The following is a 16,417-nucleotide window of genomic DNA, read 5'->3' as shown; positions in this document are numbered from 1 at the left end:
TATTTCTACCACATCAACAGCGGTTACTATTTTAGGGGTTGATCAAACTATTTCCGCTAGATCCAACAAGTGCTGTTCATTTGATATTGGTTCCACAAGCGATGAAATGTTTCGCATAAAGCTTAATGCATTGGTAGTTCCTAGCATTTCAGGAAATTTGCCATCGACTCCCATTGGTAAGGGATTATATTCGTGTCTTCCAAATATTCGTTTGGCTGACTCTCAGTTATTCGACTGTAGGCCAGTAGACATTTTGATAGGTGCTGATCTATATCCGCAAATTCTTTTGCAAGGAATTAAGTTTAATATTTTGGGTTCTTTGGTTGCTCAAAATACAGTTTTCGGTTGGATCATTACTGGTCCACTTTCTCCAAGTATAAGAGTACATTCTACAGAAGTAAGATATGCAAATCATGAGGAAAATAAAACTTCGAAAAGCAATTCTCACAGGAAAAGAAACAATTGAATTCATTTCTTCACATGTTCATGTGAAACATTCGCCCTTTTTTGAATTTAGTGTTATTGACTACGTCTTGAATCTCCTTGTCTGTCGTTTACCAATTTCACAACTGAAAACATTCATGCTGTTATACCAATACTATCTCCTAGAGGTGGAATAGTATTTGAATGAAATATTTAAAAGGACATACAGTTGTTATCGGTACACGATATTCAAATGGACGATTTCGTGGTTCTTCTGATCGGACAATTCTCGCACTTCGTGTAAATGAGTCGTTTAATATAAAACGCTTTTTCGGGCGTTAACCGTGCAAAAGTAACACGGTGCTGTAGGACGACGAAGAAATTAGTTAATCATTCTAATTAAAATGAATTGTTCGTGATGAACATAAATTGGTTTCTTTCCTTTTTTCATATAGTAGAAAAATTGTATAAGACAACCTACTCTCAGCTATTACTAGTCTGACGAGTAAAAATGTACGAATATTTATAAACCACATGTAGTTGGAAGCAGATTCTTAGTAGTGGCTCCTATTCGGGAGTTTAGAATTTGCTGGTCGATAGCGCCCTTCAGGCGAAATAAAACGAAGACTTTCCTATCCGGGATATTTAACAATTCTTCGTTTTTGATTTTTATTTAGCTGGTCGGTAGCGCCCTTCTGGCGAAATAGAACGAAGAGGCTCCTATCCGGGAGATTTAACAACCTTTCGTTTCTTTCAGTTACAAAAAAATGTTATTGTATCGAATCGCTCCTATCCGGGAGGTTGAACAACGCTTCGGTACTAAGTAGTAGTGGATGTAGCGCCAATGGAAATTGGCATGGGTCCTCCGGACCACATGGGCTTTCCGAGCCATTTATATTATAAGAAATGTATAAAAAGGAAAGAAATTGCTAAAATGCTCACTATTGACGGTTCCGCTGTTTAATGTAAAATATGTACTCATAACTAAAGAACTAGAAATTAAGTTGAAACATCGCTGGATATTTCAAGGTGGCCGGCAATGTTTAATTACGAATAGTTTCATTCTCTTTTCAAATTATGATGTTTCATTTCTTCCGTTAGAACTTTCCCATTTAGCAGAAGTGCAACTTTGTGTTTTCGCACAAAGTGAAAGATGTCAAATTCTAATGAGAATGTACTAAAAATTGGCGCCACTTTGCAGTGTCCATCGTTTTGTTTTTTATTCTCTCTTTGGCTAAATAAAGAGTTGTCATTCGATTTTCGTCGATTGAAGTAATATCTTGGATTTTCGTCCACCTACTATTGGATATTCGTCCACAACAACTTTGTAAACAAAAGGTACAGATATTGTTTCCCAAACAATATTTATTCAATAAAGGATTAATTATTTTTATTATAACGAAATTGATACTGCTGTTGTGTTGTTTGTCTTTTTGGTTTTTTTTATTGCTCCGCAAGCACCCTGATTTATTCACTGACTTTACTGTCTTTACTCAACGATTGTATTTAGAAAACTGAAGAAAAAAGAACAACATAATAATTTTTTTTCTTTTCCTCTTCGCTTGCTACGTTGGTTAGCAACAACAAAGCACGAAACACACGTGTGTGGCCGCATCTTCTCCTATTACATCATACACACAGCTCTTTATTACAAAACCGCATTCCGCAGCCGCGAGAGCCCTGTTGTTACTCTCTTTGACAAAAATGCTCTCTCCACCTATAAAAAAATATGTTCTAACACAAAAAAATATGTTGGTACCCAAACTAATAAAATTGAGATATTTTACAAAATCTTTCAATCATATATTTGTTTGGATACAAACACAATATGTTTGGATCCAAACATATGTTTGTTTGCAAACAGTCCCAAACAAATATTTGTTTGGATCCAAAAATATTTCTAACATATATTTTTCTGTGTGTATAATAACGATACACGTGTAGTAGCTGTTGCAAAAACAGCAACACCTATTCAGCCATGGATTTTAAATTAAAAATAAAACAAGTAAGAACAGACTATAGTCGGACGGGGCCGACCATGTGATACCCTATACCACTATCCCTGTGCACTAGCTTTCCGGGCTAGCTGTTATAAGATGTGCATTAGAAATTTTACCAATTTTCACACAAAAGTTTTGATCAATTTAACCCGCTAAATATTATCCGATCATACCGTTGACTTGCACGCTACTTCTTCATCTCAAACCAAAACTACGTTTAAAATTTCGCGCCGATCGGACTATTATTGCGACCTACAGAGCGGCTACAAAATCGAGCAAAAATTTTGTTTTTGGTCCATTTCATCCCTTTAACATTTCACGATCATCGCCAAAAACTAATCAGTTCTATTCTGGTCCAAACCCGACCTCCATACTAAATTTCGTGACAATCGGTCCATAATTGTGGCCTCTAGCTTGATTACAATTTTTAATGGACGGACAGACGGACGGACGGACGGACGGACACACATCGCTAAATCGCTTTATCTCGTCGAGATATGAAGTTTGGTATACCACATGAGGGGTCTACGACGAATATTTCGCGGCGTTACATGAATTTTTGGGAAAACAAACTTATTATACCCTTTTCCACATTGTGGTATAGGGTATAATTAATGAAACGAATTTGTGTTCTTCGAAGTTCATGTTTATAAACCTTTTCACTAACCAAATCTGCATCAAAATATGTAGCCATTAAATTTTGGACTGCATCTCTTTAAATTTCATAAAAATTTCAATATCATTAGTAGAGATAAGCATTGCGATTCCTTTTTTAACATTTTCGTTTCTTTTTAAATTATGAACGTGATAAAGTTGTTGTCAGAAACACTCGAATGGCGTTTCTTCTTCTTTTTATTTCATCTCTTATCTTAATCTGAGTATCATAATTATTTTTGGTATGCAACGCAAAAAAACAACAGCAACAATAATTAATTCATGGAATAAGGGACATGGAATGTATAGCGAAACAGTTGCTAAATGATGATGATGTGGCAATGAATATTTCCTGGAAATATGTGAATGGTCAGTTTTGAAATGGAAATGCTTTAAAGGCAACTAAATACTAGAGAGATAGAGCTTGTGTGACACGTTTATTTTATGAATGTCTCCATAAAGAAACAGGATAAATATGATAATGGGTAAATATGATAACCCATATTTTTTGGAGGCGGCGAAGTGGTGGACCTGAATGTCCTATGCAAGGCTGAGGTTGTAAAAATACTTTGTTTGTGGTCCGCCTTTAAGTATTTTCAGTTTCTTTAAACTCCCCAAAATACCACCCAACTGTCATCTCAACGAACTGCCCCATTTCGAGGACACAGTAACCATCTTCTCCATGTTTGTTTATGCCTTTTGTTTTAGCCTAACGGACCATAGATTAAGTAAATCTTATCCTGTGTTCAAAACAACACTTTGCAACAATTTAGAAAATTGTTGCTATTTTGTTGTTGATTTCTTCTGTTTAAAGTCCCCTATTTGGAGTCTGCTTTTTGGGTAACAACGTATTTATTTGTTTATTTGTTAGTCTTTCTGTTTGTATTTGTAATAAAGGGACAAAGTTTTCAGTGTGTCTGGTGGACAGCTTTCGACAATATCCTACTTAAGAAAGTTCTGCCAACAACTGCATTTTATCATTTCCTTAAAGGACATTATGTCGCATTAAGGAAGGAAGAAAAACTGGGGAGCAGTGGTAAATGGAGATGTTGTTTGTAACTGAAAGATAAAACTAATATTTTCAAAATAATTTTTTTATAAAATATTTCTAAACAAGTAAAAAAGTATCAGTCGGCTTTGTCGACAGAGATATACCCTCAGCGTGTGAATTATAAAAAAGATAAAATCGATATCCATTTTAAAAGTTAAAGTAAGTTTGGACAAGATATTGGGAGTTCCAACGTTTGGATAAATTTGGTTGGCCCGTTCAAGGGAAATTGTGTATACCATTTTAGTGGCATTTTTTAAATATTGGTGGGAAGTACAGGAAGTTGTTGCCAATCTTCGAACTGAAACTAAGTTTGGACACCTTTTTAGGCTGGACTTGCCCCGCAATTGAGGCAGCGAATGCAAATTGCTTCAAGAGAAATCAAAGTGATTCGACAGCAGGTCATAAAGTGAATTTATCCAACATTTTGTGTGGGAGTTATCCGAATGAGTGGACAAATATAGTGCATGTTCAAACCGGATATACATACATATGGCAGATGTATTAGGATGTGTAAAGTATGGACCTTTGTGGGAAAGGTACCTGAAGTTGTGGACCTTATCTTCGAACTTATACTAAGTTTGGGCAAAATATTACAAAGGCCAAATTTTGAACCGAGTCCGCAGATCAGTTCAAGAGTTATCTTGCGCTCCAACCACTAAACACGGTGTCATAGGGTTTTTTTTTTGCATTTTTCAGGCTATTTGCTCAGGAAGTATGGACTTGCTCCAGATGAACTTGCACCGTCGTAATCAAGTGAACAGATTTTCTTATTCTTATTGTGGTCTCCAATGAAAGCCAATACGTCATTTACCGAAGGCAAGACTGACTCTCAACAGAATACTCAGACAAAACAATTAGGTCCTCTCATTGGACTTCCTATAAGCGAGCATGAGGACTTATCATAGCAGACCATAGGGCATATTCGAAGAAGAAAATAACCAGAAGTCCATGAAGTCTTCTCATGAGGTCTTCTCATAGAAGATCTGGAGGTCTTCTCATAGAATACCTTGAGATCTGAGATCTTCTCATAGAAGACCTGGAGGTCTTCTCATAGAAGACCTGGAGGTCTTCTCATAGAAGACCTGGAGGTCTTCTCATAGAAGACCTGGAGGTCTTCTCATACAAGACCTGGAGGTCTTCTCATAGAAGATCTGGAGGTCTTCTCATAGAAGACCTGGAGGTCTTTTCAAAGAAGACCTGGAGGTCTTCCCATAGAAGGCCTGGAGGTATTCTCATAGGACACCTGGAGGTCTTCTCATAGTAGACCTAGAGGTCTTCTCGTAGAAGACCTGGAGGTCTTCTCATAGAAGACCTAGAGGTCATCTCATAGAAGACCTGAAGGACTTCTCATAGAAGACCTAGAGGTCATCTCATAGAAGACTTTTAGGTCTTCTCATAAAAGACCTTGAGATCTTCTCATAGAAGACATGGAGGTCTTCTCATAGAAGACCTGGAGGTCTTCGCATAGAAGACCTTGAGTTATTCTCATAGGAGACCCGGAGATCTTCTCATAGAAGACCTGAATGTCTTCTCATAGAAGACCTGGAGGTCTTCTCATAGAAGACCTGGATGTCATCTCATAGAAGTCCTGGGGTCTTCTCATAGAAGACTTGGAGGTCTTCTCATAGAAGACCTGGAGGACTTCTCATAGAAGACCTGGAGGTCTTCGCATAGAAGACCTTGAGTTATTCTCATAGGAGACCTGGAGATCTTCTCATAGAAGACCTGAATGTCTTCTCATAGAAGACCTGGAGGTCTTCTCATAGAAGACCTGGAGGTCTTCTCATAGAAGACCTGGAGGTCATCTCATAGAAGTCCTGGGGTCTTCTCATAGAAGACTTGGAGGTCTTCTCATAGAAGACCTGGAGGACTTCTCATAGAAGACCTGGAGGTCTTCTCATAGAAGACCTCGAGGTCTTCTCATAGAAGACCTGGAGGTCTTCTCATAGAAGACCTGGAGGTCTTCTCATAGAAGACCTGGAGGTCTTCTCATAGAAGCCTTTTAGGTCTTCTCATAAAGACCTTGAGATCTTCTCATAGAAGACCATGAGGTTTTCTCATAGAAGACCTGGAGATCTTCTCATAGAAGACCTGGAGGTCTTCTCATAGAAGACCTGGAGGACTTCTCATAGAAGACCTGGAGGTCTTCTCATAGAAGACCTGGAGGTCTTCTCATAGAAGACCTGAATGTCTTCTCATAGAAGACCTGGAGGTCTTCTGATAGAAGACCTGGAGGTCTTCTCATAGAAGACCTGGAGGTCATCTCATAGAAGTCCTGGAGGTCATCTCATAGAAGTCCTGGGGTCTTCTCATAGAAGACTTGGAGGTCTTCTCATAGAAGACCTGGAGGTCTTCTCATAGAAGGCCTGGAGGTATTCTCATAGGACACCTGGGGGTCTTCTCATAGTAGACCTGGAGGTCTTCTCGTAGAAGACCTGGAGGTCTTCTCATAGAAGACCTGGAGGTCTTCTCGTAGAAGACCTAGAGGTCATCTCATAGAAGACTTTTAGGTCTTCTCATAAAAGACCTTGAGATCTTCTCATAGAAGACCATGAGGTTTTCTCATAGAAGACCTGGAGGTCTTCTCATAGAAGACCTGGAGGTCTTCTCATTGAAGACCTGGAGGTCTTCTCATACAAGACCTGGAGGTCTTCTCATACAAGACCTGGAGGTCTTCTCAAAGAAGACCTGTAGGTCCTCTCATAGAAGACCTGGAGGTCTTCTCATAGAAGACCTGGAGGTCTTCTCATAGAAGACCTGGAGGTCATCTCATAGAAGTCCTGGGGTCTTCTCATAGAAGACTTGGAGGTCTTCTCATAGAAGACCTGGAGGTCTTCTCATAGAATACCTGGAGGTCTTCTCATAGAAGACCTGGAGGTCTTCTCATAGAAGACCTGGAGGTCTTCTCATAGAAGACCTGGAGGTCTTCTCATAGAAGACCTGGAGGTCTTCTCATAGAAGACCTGGAGGTCTTCTCATAGAAGACCTGGAGCTCTTCTCATAGAAGACTTTTAGGTCTTCTCATAAAAGACCTGGAGATCTTCTCATAGAAGACCATGAGGTTTTCTCATAGAAGACCTGGAGGTCTTCTCATAGAAGACCTGGAGATCTTCTCATAGAAGACCTGGAGGTCTTCTCATAGAAGACCTGGAGGTCCTCTCATAGAAGACCTGGAGGTCTTCTCATAGAAGACCTGGAGGACTTCTCATAGAAGACCTGGAGGTCTTCTCATGGAAGACCTGGAGGTTTTCTCATAGAAGACCTGGAGGTCTTCCCGTAGAAGATCTGGAGGTCTTCTCGTAGAAGACCTGGAGGTCTTCTCATAGAAGACCTGGAGGTCATCTCATAGAAGACTTTGAGGTCTTCTCATAGAAGACCTTGAGATCTTCTCATAGAAGACCTGGAGGTCATCTCATAGAAGACTTTGAGGTCTTCTCATAGAAGACCTGGAGGTCATCTCATAGAAGACTTTGAGGTCTTCTCATAGAAGACCTTGAGATCTTCTCATAGAAGACCATGATGTCTTCTCATAGAAGACTTTGAGGTCTTCTCATAGAAGACCTTGAAGTCTTCTCATAGAAGACCTTGAGGTCTTCCCATAGAAGACCTTGAGGTCTTCTCATAGAAGACCTTGAGGTCTTCTCATAGATGAGAAGCCGACGTCTAAACCTAACTGTTTATCGTTCTTATGGGTGAACAAGGGGCACATGTTAGTTCACTACCTTTAATGGGTGTTAAAGGCAGCTCCCCAGGTGCTGCGATCATCACCCCACAAAAAATTGGCAAAATAAAGCAACAAATAGAGAGGAATGAAGATCTTTTTTAGTTCGGCTTATGGAAAAAATATTTTATAGATGGCCAGCTAAGTAAGTAAACAAAGTTTATAAAAGGTTGTTGTTACTGCTCCCACGTTGGGCGCCATTTAGCATTTATGAGTATTTGATATTTAGTGACAATGTCATTAAAATTGTGTAGAACATTATCACAGCATGGGTCATATGATTTTTATAGACGCTCACTAAGTATACATATATTTTTCCTGCACTTACTTGTCATCGGTTTTGGTATGAGCATTGTTAGAATTGATGCTGACGAATTAAGTTAATTGTCGCCAGTCTTTCAACCACCTGAAGTATCTATAGACGAGATGCTTTGGACTTCGGCTGACTACAAACTGAATGCAAACTTATGTCTGGCTTTACGGGAGCTAAAATTCACTGCGTCATTTTATGGTGTTTCTGGGACGCCTCTCCCTAGCCATCGCACTGTCTATGAGTCCTTAAATGATACCGGATAGAAGAAATCCATTGTGGAGGCCTTTAAATGAAGACCATATAAAGTTTTCTATTGACAATAAATTTCTTTCTTTGCCCTTCATTCCATTTGTTCTATTCTTCTCTTATTTTGGAAAATATGTAGTGTAGAATTAAATTCTATACCAACTCCAATGATTCCCAAACATTATAACCCATTATCTCCTTAAAGTTTTAAATACAGACTTTGTTGTTTGTTTTTGTTACTTTTATTTCAATGCGACGTACAGTTGTTTGTTGATTGTTTTCTGAATGTGCCAAAGATAAATTGCTTTATAAATAAAATGCCGATTAAATAAAGTTTTAAGGAGCCTTTACCGAACGAAGTCTCATTGTAAATGCTTTGCCAAAAAGAAATCTGTAAGCTGGAGTAAAATAATGATAAGACGGCTTAAGGAGGAGAACGAACATCTTAACAAAGTATTTACCAAAGAGAGAAAAAAAATATTTGCAGCTTAAAGAGACCAGACCGCAGACAATAAAATTTATTGCAGATGTAAGGAGGTTTAAAATGCTTAGAAGAACTTACAATTTTGTTTTTTCTTGGAAGATGGCATTTGGAATAGTCTTTTTGGTGACGTTTACACGATGAGATGAGGGTAACTTCCCTTAACCACATTTATCAAAAGAGTCAATTAAATTATTTTTTTTGTCAGACAAACACCCTCTTAGTCTGCCACTAAACTTGTTTCACTAAATAACCTAATTTATAACAAAAAATAATATTAAAAAAATCAAGTTATCTCTTACTTTTTTTTTCTTCTTTTCCTAATCATTATTACTGTCATTTATGATTATGATTATCCGAAAACTTTCTGACTTTAAACAACTGCTCAAGACACGAATGTATGTATGCTTGTTTAAAATTTCCATATAACTTCCCGTCCCACCCCATCCACATCTTGCCAAGGGCAAACAAACTCCTTCTAATAACACAATAATGACAAAATGAATTACAAACAATCGATAAACTTATGACAAACTTTGTACCGACTGACATTAATTGATATAACATTTATAAGCTGTCATCAGCAGGCGACGAGTCAACTGGTGCTTTTATTCAAACGACAGCCACCGCGTTGGAAGTATGTGAGTGAGAGTGATGTTATTACAAATTACTGACACGCTTACATATGGCGTTATATGTTTGGAGGAAAGTTTCTCGTTCCAATGGCAGGGGAAACTTTATTTGAAAGTGGAACATGACGAAAGGGGGAGGCATATAGAAGAGGATGCATTCCAACGGGAAGATGTACATGACGAAAAATAATGTTTGAAAAAAAAAACAATACAACAGAACAGAAAATGTCTTCATAACAAAATCATACGTCGGTAGCGCGATTCTCTAAATCATTTTTGAGTTACCGACAAAAATCGGTAACATTAAAATGCAAAATTATGAAATTATTAAAGTTTAAATAAAAGTTGACAACCCCACGGCAGCGGGTTCCGGATTGACCCGGGACCACTCAACATCAGCGTTCCGGCCAGCGGCTGTCACCTCAGTGTACATGTGTTTGTATTTGTTTCGTTTTTCTGTGCTGGGAGCAGCATATCCCGGAATGTCTGCTCCGGATTCTTTTGGTCCGTGCCGGGACGGATGTAAACCCAGGATCAATATATTTGTGCTCGGTTTGTCACATCCGCATCTTCACCCATATCCAATCTTCGGTGAGATGCAATAGATGTCAGGAGTGGGTGCATTTAAGGGGTTGCTCTGGACTTGCCCACACGAGGGACTACGATAGGGACTATGTTGCTGTATGCTGCGCGAACACAGCCCCCAGTGAGTCGTCGTCGTCATATTACGAGACTCCTTCGTCGTCAGATTACGAAACTCCACCGCAGTCCCCCCAACAGCAGCCGCACGCGCAGCACTTAACACCAGCCGTTGTTGTTCCAATCCCAGAAAATGCATCCTTTTTGCAATTTAATTGCAATGGGCTTCGAGGTAAGATCGATGAAATAGTGGAATTTATAAATCGGAAGAAGATCAGGCTCGCGGCTGTGCAGGAAACCATGCTGAACCACCACAGCGATTGCGATGGTTACAACGTAATAAAGAAGGATCGCACAAGATGTGGAGGTGGGGGATTAGCTTTCCTTTTGCACCAGTCTGTTCAATACAGACCTATCTCGCTTGAGCCTGACTCTAACGACCCGTACATGGAATGTATGGTGATAGCAGTCAGGTGTGGAACTGCCGAGATAGAGTTGCTGAACTTATACATCCCGCCGAGAAATAGCTGTATCTCAGATTATAAGCCTGCCATTAGCCCGCCTTTGGAAGGTCATAATCGTCTGGTCCTGGGGGTCTTTGATGCGCATCATGAGATGTGGCATTCGGCCCTCGGAAACGACCAGAGGGGTATAGCGCTGGCTGAGCAGAATGATGGCTCTATGTTTTGCTCGGTTAATGATGACGCCCCTACCAGAATTAGAGGAGCGTGTCACAGTTCGCCAGACATAACAATCGTGTCATCTGGGGCTCAATTCTGTTTGTATGAAAATGTGAAATGAAAACTTTTAGGCCGAAACCTATAGCTCTGCGTGTTGGGTGTGCGTTCAAAAATACAAAAACAAAATACATGTATTTGTTGTTGTTTTCAATTTGAAATACATGTATTTTGTTTTTGTATTTTTGAACGCACACGCAACACGCAGAGCTATAGGTTTCGCCCTTATAAAGGAAAAAACTGTCAAATGAAAAAAAAAATATAAAGGAAATATTTTTCATTTAAAATTTTCATAGAACAAGAATCCAGCCCCTGGTCTGACAAATGACGTCACCTGGCAACCCGTCATTTACCTTGGATCAGACCATCTCCCCACAACTGTCTCCATCAGCATACCGCCCGATTTCATAACCTCTGAACGCCGCACATTCGTCAATCATGGGAAAGCTGATTGGTCGAGTTTCAGAGAGTTCACCAATCACCGCTTCAGAGAATTGCCCAATCCTTCTGATGTTCGGGTAGCGGAAAGGACGTTCCGAGACATCATCAATGCTACAGCCGCTCGTCATATACCTGCTGGTCGAATACCCGAAGTAAGACCAAATTTCCCAGCAGAGACGACGGGATTAACAAATGAGCGTGATGAGCTTCGTCGAACCAACCACGACGACCCCAGAGTCAGGGAGCTGACACTGGAAGTTAACAGGTTGGTCGGCGAACACAAGCGGAACAAGTGGTTAAATCATCTGAAGAGTTGCAACATTGGAGCCGGTATAAGTAAATTGTGGGCAACGGTTAAGTCAATCTCGAACCCCGCAAGGAGGGATGACAGGACCTCAGTCACGTTTGGCGACGTTACGTTGACTGACCCGATGAGGTGCGCAAGTTACTTAAATCGACAGTTTGTCGAACACCCCGAGAGTGACAGGGCGAAGAGAAGAGTGTTACGTCGCATTAGATCTCTTCCTGTCGAGGAGGAACCACCACAGTTTACAATGGATGATGTTGCGAATGCCATCAGGTACGCTAAATCATCCAAAGCGTTAGGCCCGACGGAATTTCCATGGTAATGTTGAAGCAGCTGGAAGAACCGGGATTGACGCATCTCACGAAAGTTCGCAAACTGTCGCTAGCCACCCTTATTGTTCCCGAAGTCTGGAAAATGGACAGGGTGGTCCCACTACTGAAGCCAGGCAAGGATGCCAGCAAAGTTGAATCGTACAGGCCGATTTCGCTTTTGTCACTTGTAGCGAAGGCCCTTGAGGCGTTAGTCCACTCCAGCATTAGAAATAGCTATCAAGTTGCCGATTATCAGCATGGATTCCGTAAGCAGCACAGTACGACAACAGCGCTTCCCGCCATCTCCACACATATTTGTCGAGGACTCAACCAGGAGCGGCCGTGTGATAGAACAGTGATGGTGGCGCTTGACTTATCAAAAGCCTTTGATACTGTCAAGCACTCCCCGCTGTTCGAGGACATCGAGCAGGCAACCCTCCGGCCAAGTCTGAAACGTTGGATAATCAACTATATGTGTGATCGCCAGTCGTATGTGGAATTCAGGAACAAGAAATCTAATCCCCGTAGAGTGAAACAGGGAGTTCCCCAAAGAGGGGTGATATCTCCGGAACTGTTTAACCTCTACCTTTCCTGTATTCCGCCCCCTCCAGACGGCATTGAGATCGTAACGTGTGCGGATGATTGTACGATTCTGGCGTCAGGTATCTACCCTGATGACAGCTGTGAGAGACTGAACTCCTATTTTACCGATCTTATCACCGTTTTCCACGAGAGGAAATCGACGGTCACTCTGTTCACAACATGGACGGCGCAGTATAGAAGAGAGTTGAATATCAGGGTCGATGGTAGCAGAATTCCGACCAAAAACTGCCCCAAAATTCTAGGGGTCACATTCGACACCACTTTCACGTCGTCCGCGCATGCCACAGCTATCTGCGATAAACTGAAATGTAGGAACAAGGTCCTCAAGTCCCTAGCCGACAGCACTTGGGGTGCAGATAAAGAAACCTTGTTGACCACGTATAAAGCGATAGGTCGGTCTGTGGTAAGCTATGCGGCGCCAGTTTGGTTCCCGAATTTATGTGACACGCAGTGGGATAAGATTTAAATTTGTCAGAACGCCGCCCTGAGAACAGTAACAGGGTGCCTCCTCAAATCTACAGTGCACCATCTACATGAGGAGGCAAAGATTCTTCCACTACGACAACATAACGAGATGCTATCGTTGCAGTACTTGCTGGGGTGTTACCGTGAGAGCCATCCCGATCATCATCTGCTGGCTACCGATACAGCCAGGCTTATCAAGAAGAATGTTCATGCTCTAGAGACGGAGGTCCAACAATATAGGAAAGAACCTCTAGATCAACAGGCATATCAGGCAGGTTTGAACAGCATTCACACGGACACAGTTGCTAAGATCATAAGCAATTATTGTGTGAATGCAGTCATCGGAGTACATCCCCCATCTATCGCAGCTGAAGAGCGTCAGCTGCCACGACAAACCAGAGTAGTTTTGGATCAATTACGCTCGGGATATTGCAGTCGCCTAAATTCCTATTGGGCGGGAATCGATCGCACCATGCAAGAATGAATTAAGCCAGAACACCTCTTATGTGACCAGGCCTTAATACAGACTCTTCTATTCTATATAAGACTTCTTTCGGAGGTCTTCTATTGTATAGAGGGCCTGCAATAACTTTCTGGTCACTTTATGGCTTCTTCTAAAGCCGGCTAATTTTAGTTTATGTTTATAAGTTGTTGGTTTCATACGGACGGACATTGCTAAATCGACTACAAATTGTCTGAAACGGATTTCGTTCAAACCTACTTGGGGCCTAAAACCGTTATTTCGATGAGGCACATTTTACCGTAAGAAAGTGTAGACTAGCTACATTACCATTAGCTAATAAATGCTAATGGATAAAAACTCCATTAAAATTTTATCTGATTTTAAATTCAATAATTACATTTAAATTATTTCAACTATCCGCTGTTTCTGCTCAATTTACAACTGCTATAAATTCTAGTTAATAAATGCATTTGTCAGTATTTCTAATCGATGAAAAGATACCACAACAATGTTCGTATTCGCCTTCATATGGATTGGAGTTTTCGCAATATCTGCCCATGGAGCACTCTACGAATTTGTTGTCGACAACGATAACGTTTTCGATAGTTGTTCTGAAATACCCAACAACAATGGTATTCACGATATTATCGATATGTCTGAAATAAATATTGAATTGCTACACGCAGAAAAATATATGTAAGAAATATGTTTGGATCCAAACAAATATTTGTTTGGGACTGGTTGCAAACAAATATATGTTTGGATCCAAACATAATTTGTTTGTGTCCAAACAAATATATGTTTGTGTCCAAACAAATATATGGTACCAACATATTTTTTATGTTAGAACATATTTATTATGGGTGGAGAGAGGATTTTTGTCAAAGAGAGTAAAAACAGGATTTTTGTCAAAGAGAGTAAAAACAGGGCTCTCGCGGATGCGGAATTCTGTTTTATAACAAAGAGCTGTGTGTGTGGTGTAATAGGAGACGCAGAAACTTTGGCCAAACACGTGTGTTTCGTGCTTTGTTGTTGTTAACCAACGTAGCAAGCGAAGAGGAAAAGAAAAAAAAAAATATATTGCGATGTTCTTTTCAGTTGACTAAATAAAATCGTGGAGTAAAGACGGTAATGTGTGTGAATAAATCAGTGTTTTGTGCTTTCTTAAAGAAATGTTACTTTTTAGTAAAATAAATGCCCAATACATTTTATAATTGAATCAAAAAGGTGAATGGAAATATTTTTTATTGGACAAGGAAGAAATCGCATCTATATTGGTAATTACATCAATACATTTTTCGTATACATACATATACAGTTAGGCAACAAATGTATTGCAAAAACCAAAATTGTAGAAAATTTCATATTAATTGTTCGCTTATGGCAACAAATTATGTAAAAACTATACGGTTTTTTGTGCGAATCGCTTGCTATATGTCCTTACAACAATATTCCGTCAAAATATGCAAAGGTTATTTGCGATTTATAACAAATACGGTCAAAAATAAGCATTAACTACTACTTGGGGGTGACAATAAAAGTATTGCAACGGGAAAATCAGTACTATAAAACTATAAAATTTTTGCAATTTTTTGCGGTCATTATGCATTTTTATGACTTTTTCGGCTAATAATGGACTAACAGTATTGAATGTAATAAAGTTCAGTGATAAAAAATGCCGTCATAGAGGGTCTTTAGACAGGTAAAAAACGCATGGGACCATATTAACAATAAACAATGACGAATCGACCACAGGCAAGTATGCAAAGAATGAATATTTGACTCAATATGTATTGTAGGATAATGGAACAATGCAAAACAGTCCGATTTTGGCTTTGAGAACATCGAAATACCTCTGGAAAGTATATAGACAACAGAAGACCTACTAAGGTCTTCTATAGACAACACAAACCTTTTAAGGTCTTCTATAGACAACAGACCTCTTGAGGGTCTTCTTTAGACAACAGAAAATATATTTTGAGGTCTTCTATAGACAACAGAGGACTTCTTGAGATGTTCTATATATAACCGAAGACCTCTTAGGGTTTTCTATAGACAACAGAAGACCTCTTGAAATTTTCCATAGATAACAAAAAACTTGTTGGAGTCTTCTAAACACAACCGAAGACATATTGAGGTATTCTATATACAACATTTGGCCTTTAGACCTTTTGAGGTATTCTATAGACAACAGAAGACCTCTTTTTGTCTTCTATACACAGCCGAAGACCTCTTGATGTCTTCTACTGACAACGGAAGACCTCCTGAGGTCTTATATAGGCAACAGTAGACCTCTGGAGGTCTTCTTTACACAACAGAAGACCTCTTGAGGTCTTCTATACATAACAGAAGACCTTCTGAGGTCTTCAATAGACAACAGAAGACCTCTTGGGGTCTTGTATATACAAATGAGCACGTCTTGAGTTCTTCTATAGACATCAGAAGTCCCACTTAGTTCTTCTATAGACAACATGAGACCTCTTGAAATCTTCCATAGATAACAGCCATCAGTTTGATGCTTCACTCTTTGGTACAATTTTGGACGTCATTCTGGCTCCTGTACATCTCGATTTTTTCACACTCCCGCTTTTCCATTTCCCTCTTTTTTCTCTGCGGAAGATACGTTTCTCCTCTCTCCTTTTTTTCCCGATTCCTCTCCCCTGCGCTACGCGTTGCTGCTGATTGTAAAGTAGCCCTATATATGCTGCAATTTTTCTTCTTTTTTCGACACTCCTGGTCATACCATGGATTCCTTGGTGGAGGTCTCTTGTATCTAAATATGAATTTTGCGGCTGTTTGCATGGAGTGGGCAACACTTTGCCATTGTGCTGATATGTTATCGGACAAGGAGTGCTTTGATAAACCAATTGGGCCAGTTGAGTGGAATATGTTGTGGCTATCAGTTGTGATTGCAGCTTATTGATGCCCAA

Source organism: Musca autumnalis, unplaced genomic scaffold (genome assembly GCF_047663935.1).
Source record: "Musca autumnalis isolate F117 unplaced genomic scaffold, ASM4766393v1 scaffold_5, whole genome shotgun sequence".
NCBI lineage: Eukaryota > Metazoa > Arthropoda > Insecta > Diptera > Muscidae > Musca > Musca autumnalis.
Note: the sequence above shows the minus strand (reverse complement) of the source record.